This window comes from Onychomys torridus, chromosome 8 (assembly GCF_903995425.1).
Source record: "Onychomys torridus chromosome 8, mOncTor1.1, whole genome shotgun sequence".
Lineage (NCBI taxonomy): Eukaryota > Metazoa > Chordata > Mammalia > Rodentia > Cricetidae > Onychomys > Onychomys torridus.
The window spans coordinates 64,083,572-64,096,519 of NC_050450.1; the positions used below are offsets into that span (position 1 = coordinate 64,083,572).

The window sequence follows — 12,948 nt, forward strand, 5'->3', positions numbered from 1 at the left end:
GGTGTCCTTCTCCTTTGAGTCTCAGGATTTGAAGATGGCTGCACAGTCAGTGCTGAGTGCTAAAACGCACCATCAAGATGTCTCTAAATGAGCGCTTTACTAATACGGAAGAACACACAGCCAGTGCCAGGGAATGTTCAGGCTTTGATGCAGCAGCTAGCCAGTGCCAGAAACAGAAGACTGGCCTGGCAGATGGAGCATAGACCCTCTGTCCAGGCAGTATTAAAACTTCTCAGAGCTTAATGCAGTGCCTGGGTAAGAGTAACATCCAGGCACGTTTAGGCCAACCCATAGGTCCCTGGCCAGGGGAGCAATTGGAGGAACAGGCCTACCCATAATCCAGAAAGGCTTGCCCTGAGGAGGACTATGTGGGGTACGTGCCACCAGAACCCTGCTCCAAGGTCGGGGTATGATAGATCTGGGAAGAGGAGATTTTGGAGGTCGTGGCCAAGGGAGAGGTGCCCTCACTCGCCCTGTACTGACCAGGGAGCAGCTGGACAACACATGGGATGCATACATGTGGGAAACTAAAGGATACCTGGATGCTGAGTTAGATGCCCACATGGCACAGACATCATGAAACCAGTGACTGAAGCCTGCCTGCCTGCCTGCCTGTTAGACTCTTGTTAAAGTCACCACATCTATAAAAATTAACCTTGAGAAAACGTGAGAAGAAACCTGGTTGGTGCCAGAAGGTCCGGTCACAGTAGGCTGTGGACTTAGCTGTCACAGCTGGCACATTCCGGCTGTCTGTCTACTTTTTGATGCTGTGCTATAGGAAACCCCATTTTCCTTTGATTTGGTTGATTTGTTGTGTTGTTTATCCAGTCACCCAGACTTCTGTTTGAACAGGAATGCATTGGCCTTGTGAGTAGAACATTTTTCCAGCGTCTGTCTCACCTGTCATATACTCTGACATTTAATATTTCCTCTGTTCATCCTTGTGATCCCAGGAAAGGTTCCCAGGAGGAGCCACTGTTCTCACTAATGTGTGGTCTCTGGGATAGACTTCTACATCTTCCCTAAAAGCTTCCTGTCAGTAGCTGAAGCTAAAGGTGTGTCTGCTATGTTGATGGTGAGGGAGTAAATTGGAAATGCTGGTATTGCTTGATACCAAATTCAGAAGCTAGACAAATAATAATTCAATCTCTGGATTTGAACATGCTAATGCACAATGTAAATGGGTAAGTAGGCCATTAAAGGCAAAAGCAGCACCCTTGGAGGAATGGATCTGAGATACAATCAATATTGAATCTCATGACCATGTTAATGCTTGAATAGGAGAGGTGATTTCCAGAGATTTGAAGAAAAATCAAAATGTCAAATGTTTCAATTTTGATAAACAAGATCATCTAAAAGAGGACTGTAAACAGGGTGTAGTGGGTAGCCATTCCAGCTTTGACCTGGAAGTTCCAACCCCCACTGAGGCTTCGGTAATGGTCACGCCTACAAGGCGGGGCTGAGAGAGGACGCTGAAGAGCCGGGTTCCAGATGCGCTGGCTCTCTTGGTTCCTGAACCCTGAATGCTGGGGGTAGACCCAGCAGAGTTCTCCAGAGAACACTGCCAGACTGTGCCACACCTTTCCCAGACTCTGTTACCTATCTCTTCACTTGTAAGTTACCCCACAAAATAAACCTCCCTTTTAACTACGTGGAGTGGCCTTAATAATTTCACCAATAACCTAGAAACAATGCTTTTGCTAAGAAGAATCCCAACAGAACACCCCTCTCTTCTGGAGTATGCAGAAGGTGTGGCAAAGGCAAACATTGGAGTGATGAATGTAGATCAACAAGGGACAGACAAGGTAACCCTTTGCCATTGGGAAACACCTTGAGGGGCCTCTTACAGGCCTCCGTGTCAAATTCAGTTCAGTCATTTCCTGTCATTGTGGAGGAAACTCCTTCCCAGAGCAATTGAAGAATCTAATACCTATTGTAACACACACACACACACACACACACACACACACACACACACACACACAAATACAGCTCTGGATGATAAAACAGCTATAGAGGAGAGAAAAAATTCAGGAGAAAACATAAACCAAAAGCAATAAAGATTAACTTTGGAACCTCCCCAAAGTTAGGGTTGGGGTAGGGTTTTGTTTTTATCTTTGAAGGAAAATAAAAATAACCATCTTGAAGAATTTAAAGACCTTTGGACAAATAAACATCCAAAGAAGAAGGGAAAACTACCCTGAAAAAATTACCAAGCAAAGGAATAATCTGACCTAATTCGATTTCTGGATTCTCCAAAAAGATGATGGGATTCCACATGGACTATGGTAACACCATTAAGCTGATAAACATCACCCAAAGATTGGCTTTGGACTACAAACTGCTCAGGACAATTTTCAAGATGGCTAGCTGAGATGATCCAGCCTCACAGATGACTCTAGCCGGGACTTGAGACAAGCCCTGCACTTTCCCATCACACAGAGACTGGACAGCAAATGATACAGCTACCTCTCCCAGGACTTGACAATTGACCCCCATTGTTTTCAGGATCCCCTAAAGGTACCTTCACCCCCAGACAGCAGGAAGTAATTTTAAGAATACAACGTACACATTCCCAAGAGGTGAAGTGGGTAGTTTTGGTCGTTCAATGGGTTATGAATAATTGTCATTGTTTAGGGTGGTTGATTACAAGTTGTTATTAGTAATGGTCAAGGAAAAAAACTAAACAAAGAGATGATATTTAGGGTTCTTGTTTGAAAAAAAGAAAAAGAAAAAGTATGTAGATATGATAAGATAAAAGGTAGATTATTGAATCTACTCTGAAAAAAAGAGATATAGAAATGATAGGATAAAGGGTAGATTATTGAATCTACTCTGAAAAGAATAAAGGGAGACTATAAATATGATAAGATAAAAAGTCAGATTATTGAATCTACTTTTAAAAAGCAACTACTAGTTTTAAATATTTTACACTGGGTTAGATTTTTATATATTCTATACAAATTTTATATATTGTTACAAATTTGAGATTAATTTTGTTTGAACATACTATATGTATACTTTTAATCTTGTTCAAGGTATTATATCTATACAGTTTACTTAACAATGTAATGCAAATTGCTAGTCATTGAAAGTTCTTATTACCCACTAATTAGGATATAAAGAAATGAAAGTTAGTAATTAGTTATTACAATTGAACTTGTAGTCATATTAGGTATGTTTTCAAGGCCAAACAGATATATTTTAGATAGATAGGTCATCTTCAAACACTTCAGAGATCTACAGAATATGACATTTAGGATGTTTTAATAACATAGTTTTGTTTTGTTTTTTTATGACAGTGAGACATGTCTTCTCCTGGCAGTACCAATCTACTTCAGAGAAGATGATGGGCATTGAAGAAACTCCATATGGAGTTTACTTTCTTTGTGGCAAAATTAGTTACTGGGCAAGAAAGTGCCCTCACATCGACTGCTGACAGAATGCTGTCCAAATGGACAAGCAGGACACAAAAGAAAGGACTGCTGAACCTTGCCAAGACAAAGTAGGGAGGCCCTTAAGAAAATCCTGCTTCACAGATGAGTCTGTTAGATATGTTAGGTCTGTAGGCCAAAGATGGATGCTCCAATGTTGCAGAGGAACCTTGGGTGACTGTTCAGGCAAAAGCTGTTTCTGTCATTCCTCACATTTTTTGGAAGTTGATTGTTTGAACTTCCTGCTTACTTAGGTAATATTATTTCCTTCTTGGGTCTCTGAGGGAGTTGAAGATTATATGGTTATAGTTTTCCTTGTTAACAAATTCAGAAAAAAAAAAACTCACTAAAGATGTGTAAAGTGTATAAGTTTGAAAGACATCAAAAGATAGTTTTTGGTTGGTAATACAAGTTAGGATAGAAAGTGAATTAGGTACAACATTTTGGACTCACCAAAATAGGATACATAATGGAGTGTTTTCTCTGAATTTGTCAAATGTTTATGAACTGGACATTGTTAATGTAATTTTTGACTGTATATATTGTATATACTTATTGTATATGGTTTTTCTTGTATCAGTTATAACCTTTTATTATTTTAGACAAAAAGGGGAAATGTGGTGATATATTATGTACCCTAATAAAATTTACCTAAAGATCAGAGAACAGAACAAGCCACTAGATTAAACATAGATGCCAGGCAGTGATAGGACACATCTTTAATCCTAGCACTTGGGAGGCAGAGATCCATCTGGATCTCTGTGAGTTCAAAGCCACATGATTACATGAGATTGATTCAATCTAGGAGAAAACAGAGCCAGGCAGTGGTGGCATACATCTTTAATCCCAGTACTTGGGAGTCACATGCCTTTAGTCCCAGCACTAGGAAGGAAGTGATATGACTGAGAGGAGAAAGGTATACAAGGCAGAGGAGACAGGAACTAAAGCCCTTTTTGGCTGGAAACCTTTCCACTGAGGACTCAGAGACGTTCAGTCAGAGGATTTGTGGAGTTGGTGAGGTGGCTGTGGCTTGTCCCTTTGTCTCTCTGATCTCTCAGCATTTACTCCAAAATCTGGCTCTGAGTTTTTTATTAAAAGACCATTTTGGCAATTCAAGCAACAGGACTCCAAGGCCCCAGGCCACTTACTTGCCAGCAGAGCACTCTGAGAGAAGGGAACAGAGCTGCAGCATGTTTGGGTGACTGATTTGAATATGTGTCCAGATTAAGGTTGGCTAGCTCCCGTGTGAAGTAAACAAATAATTCTCACCTGATCTACTTGTTATCAAGAAGAATGATGGGAGTAATAGGTGAGGCTTAAGGCTGGCGCATGCAGCCCTGGCCCCTTCCACATCCCTGTGGGGAACCCCTCAGCTTTGTCCCAGGTTGGGGAGAAGCCAGGCTGGGAAGAGCAGGGCCAGATCTGTTACTCTCGGTCTGGCTAGGGGCTGCTTTGGAGACTTTGGCATAGTTCCCTGAATAGCTACCCACTGAGGCCCAAGAGACTGAGTTCTTAATGCCCTTTGGGGCTTAATTCAAGATCAGCTCTTTCTTGGTGGGACTTTTGGCTGTTTTGGATTGAATGAGCCAAGGACCGGGGACCCAGAATTTGTGGGAAGTTCAGGTTGGGGCTCATGATCTTTTGGCTTTTCCCTAGGGATGGTAAGCTACTGGGCCTGGATATAGACATATTCCTATTGGTCTACCCATCTATCTATGCATCCACTCATCCTTCTGATGGGCCAGCATGTTTCCTGTCTATTCTGTGAGATGCCCATCAATGCATTGGTTTACACAAAATATTTACCATGGCTCTCTCCATCATCTGCTCAATGCTTTATCAGTGCATTCCTCCATCTGTCTGCTCACTTTCTCACTTGCATTCCATCCATCCATTCATCCATCCATCCATCCATCCACCCACCCATCCGTCCATCCATCCATCCATCCATTCATCCATCCACATCCATAGTCATCCATTGCCATCCATCTACCCACCCACCCAAATTTCTTTCTTTAAAAAAAAATGATTTATTTGGGCTGGAGAGATGGCTCAGAGGTTAAGAGCACTGACTGCTCTTCCAGAGGTCCTGAGTTCAATTCCCAGCAACCACATGGTGGCTCCCAACCATCTGTAATGAGATCTGGTGCCCTCTTCTGGCCTGCAGGGACACATGCTGTATACCTAATAAATAAATAAATCTTTAAAAAAAAAAAGAAAAAGAAAAAGAAAAAAGAAAGAACTCATGCTTTAAAAAAATGATTTATTTATTTTTATCTTATGTCTATGGGTGTTTTGCCTGTGTGTATGTGCTCACAGAGGCCAGAAGATGGTGTTGGATCCCCTTGGAATTAGTGTTATATATGGTTGTGAACCACCATGTGGGTGCTGGGAATTGAACCTGGGTCCTCTGGAAGAGCAGTCAGTGCTGTTAACCCTTGAGCCATCTCTTCACCCCCAGTCCCTACTTCTCCACCTCTAACCAGGGGCTTAAGACATGACTTACGCCTTTAAGGAGGAGGTGAAAGGCATGGTCCCTAAGGAACACAAGACTGTTCCAGCACATTCTAGAAGTATAGTCCAGGCAGGAGGTATACGGGGCAGATTTGCCAGGCTTTTGCTCTGGGACAGGCCAACACTTAGCACTTTCAGCTCTCCCCCCACCCCCAGCCTTAAAAAGCAAAGACAGAGAGGAAGGAGCTGGCAGCTGGAGAGGAGGGAGGGAGGGAGGGAGGGAGAGGGAGGGAGGGAGGGAGAGGCTTCATTTGTCAGCTGCTCAGCAGGTACAGTCAGACTTAAAATGTCCCCGAAGAGTGTCTGCTGAGATGCAGGGGGTGAGCACGCTGAATTATTTCCCCAGTAATTGGCAGCACAGAAGCTGCAGACATCCTGGGGTCTGCATCAGAGCCTCCCCGGGCTTCGCCTGCTCCCTGAAGATGAGGCAGTGTGGCTGTGGGTGTGGGGCCCAGGGCTCCTGAGTTCCACTTCTCTACCTGGCACTCTCCTCCCCTCTGCTTAAGGCACTGTGCAAGCGTGTGTGTGTGTGTGTGTGTGTGTGTGTGTGTGTGTGTGAAAGAGAGAGAGAGAGAGAGAGAGAGAGAGAGAGAGAGAGAGAGAGAGAGAGAGAATGCTTTGCTCTCTGCAGAAGACAGCCCAGGGGTGGGGCCGGTGTGTGCAGCTTAGGGCTCTGACCATCGGTAGAGCCACATGCTGCCTGTAGAAGAGGAAACTGGAGCCTCCAGGTCTTTCCCTGCAGCGGTTCAGGATCCAGTGTTGCTGGAGTCTTTGCCCGCCGACCTGATGGGTCCTTCTCTCCATATGGTCTGGGCAGAGCCAGTTGCTCTTGGTCTCCATCCTGGTGTATGGTGCTCTGGCTAGCACTCGGGAGGGTAGTTTGACCTATTGATCATATTATTTTGCAAACAGTTAAATTTTCCTGTGTCAATATGTCCTAACACGTGCACATGTGTGTGTACACATGAGTGTATGCCTGTATGTGTGTGTGTGTGTGTGTGTGTGTGTGTGTGTGTGTGTATGCAATTTTTATATGTGGTGTCCCCCACCCCAGTGAAGGCCTTTTCCACTGGATTCCTAGCTGGTAGCCGGGGCATCTCTCCAATAGGTGGGCCCTCCACCTGGTCACCTGATGCCGGGGGAATACTGGGGTGGCATGGGTGGAAGAGCCAGCCAGGTCACTTTCCAGCCTGGGCTCAGCTTCCTGTCTGCTGGAGCCTGGTCTTAGTGGTAGAACATTTCCTTTTTCCTCCTACCCATCTTAGGTTCATTGGCTGGAGCCCCTGCACCAAAAAACAGATTAACAAGAGAAAAAGTCTGACACAATCATGGAATGTAAGGTTTATGTGACTCAGGAAACAAGGACACCCCCCCCCATCAGGGGGGAAACAATGGAGAATGGACAGACATGAATGAATAAAGGTGCCAGGGTAGAGGGGCTGAGGGCACACCACGAGAGTCAGAGGATGTCTCTCCTTTCCTGCGGGATCTGGAGGGTCCCTCATGCAGATCTGACTAGCTTCAAACGGGAGGTCAGAGGTCAGGATAGGGTCAGAAAGGGCTTCCTGTGTGGGTCTCAGATTCCTTCCGTTGGAAGCACCCACTATACTAAGGTGCCGCATTTGGGGTGGCACAGGCTGAGGTCTATTTTAAAACAGAGCATGAATCGGGGGACAGTGCTGATAACAGGAACACGTCCCAACCCACCCTCTGGAACTTCCCATCATCCCTCTTCACCTCAGGAGCTCTGGAGAGCACAACCCCATCTCTCTCATTTCACAGAGGAGAGATGGAGAAGCACAAAGGCCAGGATGAAGGACGCCCTGATGCACAGTCAGGGGCTCACCAGCCCACGCTGTCCTTCCACAGAGAGTTCAAGGGCTCGCCTGGAGGGCTGTGGCTATTGCTGGGGCCTTATTTACAGAGTGCCAATTTACTGTACCTTTCAGGACCCACTATATCATTCACAGAGCCCAGAGTCTTGTCTTCAAAATTATTAACCATTTCCAGATGGTAGCAGAAAAATATGAAACATAGCCTGGGTCCCCGAGGTAGCGCCTATGCAGCCAGCACCAGAGCCAGCAGGATGATCTGTAGAGTAGCCCAGGCTTCCTGGTGGCTACCTGTTCCCCAGTGCTGTGGGTCAGGCTAGCACCTGTGTCAGAGGAAAGGCAGACCAGGGGCTCTGCTGGAGGCATGCAGAGTAGCTCGTGGAGGGCCTCAGACGTTACACCCGGGAAAGCCAGCCTGAAATCCCAGCCCCAGGCTGCAGAGTGAGACTGTCCATCTAAATAAAACACGTGGAATGATAATATACCAATTTTACTCCTGGATTCAGATCCAAAAGTGAGGAGTTAGGGGGGCATGGGCTAAAAAAGGGAAAATGCCCCCCTCCCCTGATTTGGCAGCTTTTTGTTCTTAGAAGGAATTTAGAGAACACACGGGGGAGGGGGTTCCCTTGACAGGACCAGCAGGGGATTGGGGAACCCCTGGGCTTCTCTAAAATACCCAAGCGTGTTTTTGGCGACTCTCAGCCTGGGTCTCCTCCCATCCCCGGTGCTTGAAGGTGTTAGCTTTCCATTTCTCCGCAGCTTGGTCATCTGTCTTTCCTAGATGTTCAGTTCTTTGTTTATGTCAGGGAACAAACCCACAGCCCTCCAGATGACCACCAGCAGCACCCTGTCATAGTTCTGGGGGGCCTCCCTGATTTGAGAAGTCCTCTACTCAAGGTTGTGTACCTAACTGCAAACTGCATAGGACTCGGATATGACCATGACCGACCTGACACTGAGGGCCCCTTCCTAGCGAGGGGACCCCTTCCTAGTGACTAACACAGTGGGAGCGCCCAGTTAGCCCCATCTTTTACAGGAGGAAGGAGAATTCTCCCCTGAGAACCTCGGAGGGGCCTATGCTGCCACCCCTGCACCGAGGCAGGGCACACCGAATCCTGAGGAACCCATCATCTCCCAGGGTGGAAGGGTGGGGGGTGCAGACTTCCCATGCAGTACCCCCTGGGAACAGTACACCTGGGAAGGGTCCATGGGCAAGGGCACTCCTCTGCTCGATTGCTTCTGCACCCCACACTCATATTTGGCCCTTGAGCTGTGAAGAGCTCAGTGTAGGACCCCGGGTCTACACTGTCTGTAGGGAACTTCTGCTCTCAATGCTTTCTGTTTCCCGAGCTGTTGTTGTAAAGCAAGTGACAGCCGGCTTTCCCTGAGTTCAGGCGGGCAGTGGCTGAACTCCAAATGGAGGCAGTACCTGAGCTTGGAGGGAAAGCCCTGTCCCTGTGGAAGAAAGCCTCCCCCAGGGGCTTTGGTTGCCAGCTGGACTCCTCACCCTTGAAGCCCTCAGGAGAGGTATGGATGTCCTGCCTCAAAGAGTTATCACCATGTGTGACTCTCAGGAGCTATGATGGCAGGGCAGGGTCTCCTTCAGCTGGACGGTGAGGCCGATGACACATCTCTGACCTTGCAAAAGCTCCCTCCACACACACCCCTTCTCCAGCCCAGCCTCCCTCATGCCCCCATTGCGTGTGCAGAAGCTCTTTGCTGGTCTTTGAGGAGACACTGGGCGCTGGAGGATCCCAGACTGATGGAGGAGTGGGGAAGGGAAGTAGTGTGAGTGCTGGCCATGGTGGGCTGTGGATGGGGCTCAGCAGTAGAAGGACTGCTTAAACACACTTGAGGCCGTGGGTTTGATTCCAGGCACTGCCATGGTCAGTTGGTAGAGAAGACAGGAAGGGCCCTTTGCCTTGGTATCAGTTTTCCAGGAGCCAGTAAGAGCTGGAGGCAAGGACAGATCATCTTGCTTGGGTGGAGGCTGGAGATGAGGCCTCCACGGGGTCTTAATGCCTGCTTTCTGCACGGCCTCTCAAATTCTGCCTTCTCCTTATCTTTCCCCCCTTGCTGCCTGCGTTTGGTTTTGCCCTCTCCGTGCCCTGACCACCTGCTTTTTTAAAAATTCCTTTCCAGTTGCTGTGACATCAACAGGCTAAGGAAAAAGCATTCCATATTCTCTAGATTTTGGGTAAATTATCCACTGAGTGTTTAAAAATAAAAAACAAACAAGAAAAAATGGGTCAAAGGGAATGTTTACATCAGAGGTTTTTGTTTTTGAATGGTGGCTTTTACATGGATAAGATTAGTCATCGTTAAGGTCACAGGCGGTCTACCCGAGATTAGAGCAAATATGTTCCCTTTTCTTTCATGGTCACAAATGAGGAAGGAGAGGATACAGGTACCCAAACCCGTCAAGGGGACACTCCCTGCTCCATGAGGAACGGCTTTAGACCTTTCCCATTGAGGAGCCACATTTTCTTCTCCTTTCTATGTTACAGGTGCTACTTGTTGTGACCTTGAACCCTTGGCCTCCTGTTTGTATGGTGAGATGTAATGAGGGAGCGGGATCCAAATAGCCAGTTCCTGTTGAAAGCTGGGCAGAGTAACAGCGGCCTTTGATGCATGTGTCTGAAACCTTCCTGGCCAAGTCTAAAAGGACCCATGAGCTGAATGTAACCTGTGTCTGTTGGGTGACACTAATCCCCAGACCAACCCATGGGTCCCCTAAAAGCCTCGAGGACCAGGTAAGGATGTGATGGGCACCAGAAGCAAACCTGTGAGGAAGGGCCCACCTGCCTATTAGCTGTGGTTGATAATGGGCTGGTAGGCCTGCATGGTGGAGTTTCAGAGAGAAGCTTAGACTCTCCTAAGGGCTGTTTATGTGACTTGTTATTTCTGATTGTGATTGTGCCCTGGTTCTTCCCACATGAAATTAGAAAGTATGTAATTCTAATTGTTTCCTGGGATTTCATTTCCAGGGAATGAGCTTGGCAATGGCCCAGACAACCGCCAGCACCCCCATTACAAAGCGTTGAAAGGAGGGGAGCTTGGACACATACTCAGAGCCCTGTGTTCCCAGCAGCTTATTCCCAGTAGCCAAAAGACAGAAGCGAGTCAAAAGCCCACAGAGAGATGAGCGGGTCAGCATCTCGTATTAGATCCATGCAGTGGGATGTCACTCAGCTGGTGTCGGAGATCTGAAGTGACACATGCCACAACATGGAAGGACCTCGAAGACACTATCCCAAGTGAAATCTGCAAACGGGCACATGATATATGTTCCACTTAAATTCGGCATCTAGTGTAGTCAAAAATAAGAGACAGTGGATGGTTGGCAGGGCTGGAAGTGGGGAAGTGCCGGGAGCTATGGCTTAATGGGCACACAGCTCCAGTTTGGGTAACGACAAAGGGTTAACAATGAGTGGTGGGGATGGTTATGCAGTGTTGTGAGTGACTGTCACTGAACCGAGTCCCTGACATGGTTAAAGTGACGAATTATATGTAATTTTCACACACAGACAGGCAGACACATACACACCGTGCCCATGGGAGAAGGAAGCGCCTGTGAGGTAAGCTAGGGTCTGGGGAGCTAAGCCTTTCTTGGAGTTCAAGGGTCATCTGTATGTCCTGGCCACACCTTCAGGCTATGAATGCACAGGTTTGAGGCTTTGGAAGCCTGGAGAGGATGCTTGATTGACAGAAGCTCCTAGAAGCCTTCTTAGTCAAATCTCCCCTTGCACTGAGCCCAGGCATTAGTAAGCCCAAGCTTCACTAGGGCCAGCTCAATGAACAAAGACAGATGTTAGCATCGAGCGCTCTCAGCCATCCTGGGCCATGGGCACCAGGCAGTTTCCAGCAAGTGGGTGAATCTGTGTGTGGGGACAGGGCTTTACCCTCATGTCACATCAACAGTAGGGAATTCTCCAGCAGGACAACGGGCTGACTTTCTCCCCTTCCACCTAATCCCATGAGTGTTGCTCACATAGCTAGGCTCCTCCTTCACACTCAGAATCCTGATTTGTTTCCACCAACCCCGGTTTCCACGGCAGCCTCAGGCTCACAGCACAGTCTTGGGCATCCGTTCAACAGGCTCTCTTGATGTCTCTGCTGTCCTTCTTTGTACAATGGGGACAGTGGAAGGGCCTGACTCCTGGGTGGGTATGACCCCCTAAAGCTGGTAGCAGGTGTCTGACTCAACAAACGGTGGCCACCATGGTTATTATCTTCCCCTCACAGCAAATGCTTCCTCTCTCTCTGGCCTTGGCTGGGTGAAATTGAGAGCTGTTTGTTGTCAGCAAACAAAGCTCAGCCTGGGAGGAGGCAGGGTGAGCGGAGGGGGAGCGAGGGAGGGTGCCCCGCTTAGAGTCCTTGATGATGGCCTCCCTTGCTCCTAGCCCTGCAGCTCCAGCTGGGTGCACCTTGTGCTCAGCCGGAATGCAGCAACAATTCACGTGAGGGGCAGACACAGTGTTTTTGAGGCAGCTCCTGAGAACCTGCAGATACGGTGCCAGACATGGTGTTTTTGCACTAGGGAAGCACACCAGCCCCCATTTTTGGGGTGGGGGTGGTGGTGGAAATGGTTCAGATGTGCTGAGTGTGGCTGAGGGGACTCTGCTGTAGATGTTCCGTGTGCCGAGCTGCTCCAGCTGGGGTGGCATGCTGAGGAGCTAGCTGAGGGCAGGTACCCACCTGGGGCTGCGAGGAAGCTATACTCTCTCTTCTGCCAAGGTCTGTGCCAGGTGCCATAGGCAGCATGGGATTAGGGCTGTCAGCCCTGGGAAGAGCCCTTCAGAGACCCAACAGGCTTCAAAGGGAGGTTTCAACAGGGAGATCTCCTGCCCCTGGAGTGTGAAAAAGACCCCTTCCCCCCCCCCCCCACCTCTGTGGTAGAATGAAGCTCTCTGAGTATACCAGCTGCCATCTTAATCAGGGCAGCTGTGACCCTACAGATAGGGCCTGTTGATTCCTGATGCTGCCTCATAGGAGGGAGGAGGGAGGGTCCTTGGATCCTCACCTGAGATTCTAGCCACGCCCTCCTGCACCTCCCGGCCAGCAGTGTGTGATTCTGCCCTAAGTGCACGTGGGGAAGATGCAAGATCTCAGAAGGAATCTAGTGGGTACAGAGAGCAGGAGAGTAACTGAACTCCATCCATGTAGCT

At 47.9% G+C, this 12,948-nt stretch overlaps 1 pseudogene; it reads left to right on the top strand.

The window, feature by feature from the left end:
• The window catches only part of LOC118588706, a 34,537-nt pseudogene extending 24,020 nt beyond the window's left edge, over window positions 1-10,517 (top strand).
• Window positions 10,518-12,948: the final 2,431 nt, after the last annotated feature.